The sequence below is a fragment of the Otolemur garnettii genome, unplaced genomic scaffold, assembly GCF_000181295.1.
Source record: "Otolemur garnettii isolate 467f Iridium unplaced genomic scaffold, OtoGar3 scaffold00163, whole genome shotgun sequence".
In the NCBI taxonomy this organism is placed as follows: Eukaryota; Metazoa; Chordata; class Mammalia; order Primates; family Galagidae; genus Otolemur; species Otolemur garnettii.
Window position 1 is genome coordinate 2,143,314 of NW_003852558.1, and position 6,295 is coordinate 2,149,608.

The window sequence follows — 6,295 nt, forward strand, 5'->3', positions numbered from 1 at the left end:
CCAACACAATGCCCGGCCATTTTTTGGTTCCAGCCTTCATTGTTGTTTGGCAGGCCCAGGCTGGATTCGAACCTGCCAGCTCAGGTGTATGTGGCTGGCACCTTAGCCGCTTGAGCCACAGGTGCCGAGCCAGCTGTTTCTGATTATCAGGAACCAAGATGCAACTGCACTAAAGAGAAGAGAGTTTTGTATCCAACATCTTCACAATCAAGACAGCATATTTGACTTTCGAAGTAGAGTATATTTACCATATGCTTCAATCCATAAAGCATTCCACTGTAAAATGATCCATGCTGACGCCACATAATTCTTCTCACATATAATTCCCTTCAAGTTAGATGAGGCACTAACTATAAAACATGCATTATCTGAAGTATGCAAGCATGAAAAGTAGAACTCTACAACTTATCTTTTAAGAAAAAGGGTAAGTTCCAGGAGCTGTTTATTGTTTGAATAACAGAGCCCACAACATCAGGCAGAGAAGTCTCAAGGAACTGATGGTCACACTGCACTGTTATTTGCCCTTTGGTCCTTCATCTTGTGAACACTTACTATATCTTCTTTTATGATATGAGACATTTTGCTCACAAATGCAGTACAAGTGTGAATAAATAAGTGTATTATTAACACTGCCACCCCATGTTCCTTTAAATAGAAAAAAGTGCTAAGTGTCTCTTCACAGCCTATTTGGCCATAGTTTTTAAAAACCTATGCATTTAAAAACTGATTGTAATTTGATCTTCTGAAATCCTTCTCAAACTACAGCTCATTTTGTTAAAGAAATCCTGGGAAAGGTGTCCCATTGATATTGTCCTTAGTCTCTGAAAGGTGAGGATGGCAACTGGGTTGAAGGCAACTGAAAAGGGTCTTCAGCAAACCGAGGACCATTAGGAAACTGCGCAGAAGCAAATCTTGCCAACAAGATACCAGCTCCTTCAGTTAAAGCTAGGAACATGCCACCCATGGCAGCTGACCCAACCATGGCCACTGGTCCATTTCTTGCTGCCAGTCTGGCTCCTGTTAAGGCACCACATGTGATGGAGTTCCAGGGATCTTCTTTTCCTCTGACTTGAAACCATACTATAGTCAATCATGGAAAACAGACTTCCCCTAACAGCAAAGCTACCTCCCAATTGTGGAGCTCTGGTTTTAATAGCTGTCAGACTCCCTCCTAGTCTGTGGTTTACTCCCACTGGAGAATTTCAAAAACCTTCGATTGCTTGAAAGATACCACTACCAATGGTACTTATTGTAAAGGCCCCACCACAATCATCCACTATTCCCCAGGGGCAAGATTCCAGGCATACTACTCCATCTTGACTCCAGCAGTACGAGTGATCAAATTTTAAAATTATTCATAATTTTGGTAATAGTTATCTGCTTTCCTGTATTCTGTCTGGCACAATGTGGTAGAATTCACAGCAGGATGAAGATTAATTTGATGGACTCTGTTTCATTATTACATATCAGCATTCCTTGGAATATTTCCACTTAGAGATTTAGGTAGATTAATAAAACTCTACCTAAAGTCAGTCTAGAATTCTGGTAGAAGACAAGCATTCCATCTTTCTCTCCCTAAGCTTTGGACTCTACCTCTCAGATCTGCATTATGGGCTATTTCTTGTTTTGAATGATTTAACTTCAGGTTTTCATCTTGTTATACAAAGCACAAGCATAGTCTTCATGGACCATGTACTCAGTAACATTCATTTGAAGGAGTTAGTGAAATGTCGGGAGCTCCTTGCATCATACTGAACTTCCAGAACCCACATGAAGCAAACCCAGCAAGGTCTCCACAGACCACATTTTATTGGCAGTCTGGTGTAAAGAGGGCTGGCTCTGATTTTTAAGTTAGTGTTAATTATGAGGCAATGTCAGAGAGAGCACACTGAGTGTCTTTAGCCCACTTTTAAAAAGCAGGTCAAATTCAGCATCTGGAGGATAACTTGTAATTTGGTTGAAAATAATTGAACAAGTTTCACATGAAATTCAATAAAGGGGTCAGGGCTCTTCTAAGTTTAAAATTCTGAGATAAATTTGTTTAGCCCAAGGCTCTCATCAGCTGTCCATTATTGCCAAAGCCAAGAGGGCACTTGGGTCTTTGTGTTTTCAGAGTTTGTATCTGTTATTGTTAAAAGAAGAATGCTGAATCATTTTGGTACTTCTTTTCTTTTCTTCTTAATTCTTTTTCTTTTTCTTTTCTTTTTCTTTCTTTCTTTTTTTTCTTTTTTAAGATAGGGTCTTGCTCTGTGACTTGAGCTAGAGTGCAGTGGTGTCATCATAGCTCATTGCAACTTCAAACTCCTGGGTTCAAACAATTCTCCTGCCTTAGCCTCCCATGTGGCAGGGACTAGTGGTGCCTGCCACCATACCTGGTTACATTTTCTATTTTTTGTCTTTTGTACAGACAAGACCTTTCTATGTTGCCCAGGCTGGTCTTCAATTCCTTGGCTCAAGTGTCCTCCTGCCTTAGCCTCCTACAGTATTGGGATTATAGGTGTGAGTCACTGTGCCTGGCACTCTTGGTAGCTCTTTAGAAAGACATATAAAAAGGCCATAACAGGTGGGGGCTGCTCAGCTGTGGTAGAAGGAATGTGGAGTATAGAAAGGGTTTGGGCTCACACCTTCTAGGAGGAGGAAAGAGAGATAGAGGGAGAGTGGCTTAAGTAATGGAGTTCCCAGCAGCAGACCCTGAGAGATTTGTGTGCAAGTGATGTAGTAAAGATGGCAGCCAGGGAGCCTGGTGAGGGAGCAGGTAGTCTGCTCATGGAAGGAGAGCCTGGAGGGAGCTTCATCCTGACCCTGTTGGGGAACTCGGGTGTAAGGGTGTACTCCAGAGTTGTCCCAACTCCAAGCAAGGGAGCAGAGGCTTTCACTATCCTGCCTCCATTAGGCAATGGTGAAGGACAATGGGATAAGGAGGAAGATGACCTGTGGGGACATAAATTCTCAGACACTCCCTGTATCCAGGCAAAGCAGGCTCTGGCAGCATGGCCAGAAAAGACCCTCAGGTGTTGGCTGTCAAAGATGAAAGCCCAGGGATACCAGGGAAGACATAAAATGGTGAAAAGGAACCCAGGAGACCAGGGCAAAGCCACAGAGGGGAAGAGAAAGATGGGAGCAGGAAGACAGGTTTTCTCTCTGCCTCCCAACCCCACTCCCTGGGCCAAGTTTTAATGGGGGAAGAAGGGCAGGGTGCCTCTCGTGACCTCCGGATGTGAGGGGCTCACACAGGTGTATGCCAAGCTTTAACCCTGTCCCACAGTTAGGAGTGGGGACACCATGGTCAGGCAGAGACAGGTCTGGAGTCAGTCACCTGTATTCCTTGCAGCAGGGAAGATGTGCATACACAGGTGCACAGTACTGGGTCAGGGGCTGACTGGGAGTCAGCAGAGCCCAGGTGTACTTCATCATGCCCGTGAGAACCGAGGTGAACAAACACATCAGCCAGACAGGGAGGGCTGCAAGGCCATATGGCTGGGGGCTTGGAGATGCCAGTGAAGTGGGTCTTTGGTGGAAGGTGTCCATAGAGTTCAAAAAGGCAAGCTGGAGGAGTTAGTCCCCTTTTCTTCCCAGTGCTCTTGTCTCTCTGTTTGGAAGTTTCTTTCTCTTTTCTTTTGAGATAGGGTCTTGCTCTGTTGTGCTGGGAAGAGTGCAATGGTGCCATCAGAGTTCTCAACAACCTCAAACTGCTGAGCTCAAGTGATCCCCTTGCCTCAGCCTCACTAGTAGCTGGGATTACAGACGCCTGGCTAATTTTTCTATATTTTTTAGTACAGATGGGGTCTTGCTCTTGCTCAGGTTGGTCTTCAGCTCCTGAGCTCAAGCAATCCACCCACCTTTGCCTCCCAGAGTGCTAGGACTACAGATTTGAGCTACCATGCCCAGTTATATGCTAAATTTATTCTCATTTTAACAGAGGATTCTTGGGGAAGTGGCCAAAGTATTGAGTCAAAAAAATGTGTGTGTCTTCTCTGCTCCCTTGGGCTCCATGCTGAATAGGGTCTGGAATGAGCAGCAGTCTGAGATTACTATTTTCTGTTTGACTGGCCCTGGCCTGGGGCTGGGGTTTAAACAGGCTAGGTTGTAGGCATGGAGATTGGGACAATAGACCTTAATAAAAAACCAAAGACTTGGATAAAGCAGGTGGAGCCAAGTTTGGAGCAATTCCAGATTCAGTTCCCAGTGAGTTTTGTTACCTGGGAATCTGATTCCATTTACTCACTGGTAGCTGAGACCCACTAAGCTTTTGTTTGTTTGTTTATATATTAAAGTAACATCTTAAAGTTTTGGAAGCTCATAGGCCAATGCTTGCCCCTTTTATGGATGTCAAAATCCAATGTGTTCAAGGAACCAGTAGGCTGTATGTCACAGGCTGGGTTTTCCAGCAAGCAGGCTCTTAAGTGAGCAGAATGTTTATTGGAAAGTTCCCCAGAGAATAACACTTGTGGAAGGGAGAAAAAGAAACCAGGGTTAGGTAGAGCAGTAGTTGAGTCGCAGTATATACCAATCAGCCTCAACCATCCTCCTCAGGGCTCTGAAGTTGGCATGTCCCATCCATCTTCCAAATTCTGTTGGGTCAAATGGGCCTGGCCTAAATCCCCCTTTTATCCCTTTAATGGTCACTGGATATGGGCTTTCTGGAAAGGGATGTGGCCTTGGTGGGCAGCTCTCTGCAGCTGAGGCAAACCCTGAAGAAGCTTACAGCTGCCTGGGAGGAGTCATCTTATGAAGGGGAAGCAGGACAATTTCTGCCTCCATCACAGTACAGAGATGGGCATAAGACAGTTGGGCATGTTGGGGAGAGGGGTGAACTTGGGGGAGAGGGTGCAGACTATGGCCAAAACCATTCAAATTTAATTCATCAGGGTACTGTGCTGGCCAAGCCAAACATATTTTGGAGTAGACTCTGGACATGGCCTCCTAGTTAGACTGTCTCAGCTCTCGCATCAGTTTACTAGCTGTAAGACCTGGGACAAATTACATAATTTCTTCATGTCTCATCTAAAAAATGTGGAATAAAAATTATGTGTACTTTGAAGAGTTGTGAGAGTTAAATGAGGTAATCTGTGTAAAGCACTAAGCACTGTGCCAAGCACATTGTTTTATAATAATTATTGTATATGGGTTTTTACTTGCAGATATCAGAAGCACCTGGTGTCTCTGACTCTCAAAACTTGATCTTCGGAGCCATTTCTCTTGGCCTCAAAACCTGTTCACATCGCCTACGGAATTTTTTCCTCTGGTTGCTACTAATCTCCAGGTCAATATCCATCCCCCAGAATTCATGAGCTAAGTCTCTCCCAGCCCTGGCTCTGTACACTTACCACCTCCCCCGGCAGACTCCGTGTATTTCACTGAAGTCTTTACAGGGATCCTTCCTGCCTCCTCCTCACCCTTTGTTCCCAGATTCCTTTAATCACCAAGACTGTCCTGCTGATTCCATCTTCTTCTGAAACCCTCCTTTTACCCTTGCCTGGTTTTGCCTCTCATCCTATGTCCACTCTTGATGAGTTCAATGTCATTTTCCAGATGGCTGCTAAGGAGATTTTCTCCAAACTATAATAATGATCATGTTATACCTCAACATAAACCCTCTCTCTCCCCTGGCTTCCAGCAGAGGTGCCAAACTCCTCAGCCTGTGTTCTGTGATTTGGGCTCTGCCCAGGCTTCAACCCTCTTTTGCCAGCTCCTGCACGAACCTTTGCTATGGTGCCAATCTCTCTGAAGCTCCATGAATGTGCCATCTCCTATAATTCTGGGCCTCTTCATGCATGGTTGCTTTTGTCTGGCAGGATTACCTTCCCCACTGTCCATCTTCCCGGAGAATTCTATTTACCCATGAACTTAGTTCATCCATGGTCTCCCTGACCCTGCTCAGGTGTAGGCATTCTCTTTTTGGCAAGTCTCCATTGTTCCTTTATTTAAGCTTTTTTTTTTTTTTAAACAAATACTGGGTTTTCATGATATGGAAAACAATCCAATGAATGCAGCTATTACATTGGGTTATCTGTTATGTTGTAAGCCACCATCCCAGTATTTTAATATTCTATTCCTTGCATCCAGCATAGTGGCTGGCCTCTAGTAAGTGCTTGATAAATGCCGTTTGTCTAAATGAAGATACAGTGGTAATACTGCCTACATAGTAATAAGGACGAATGGTTTGGCAAAGCATTTTTTTCTCATTAGTGAATGTGTTTGTATAGAATTTTTAAAAAATTAATTTCTTCTTATTCTGCTGGCTGTGCGGAAACAAAAAAAGGACATGGAATTGGACAAGTTCCCTAGGCTGGCC

The 6,295-nt window shown here is 44.2% G+C and overlaps 1 pseudogene; it reads right to left on the reverse strand.

Annotated features, from left to right (window-relative positions):
* Positions 1-814: 814 nt before the first annotated feature.
* Positions 815-5,817, reverse strand: LOC100946042 (annotated as a pseudogene).
* Between the last annotated feature and the right edge of the window lie 478 nt (positions 5,818-6,295).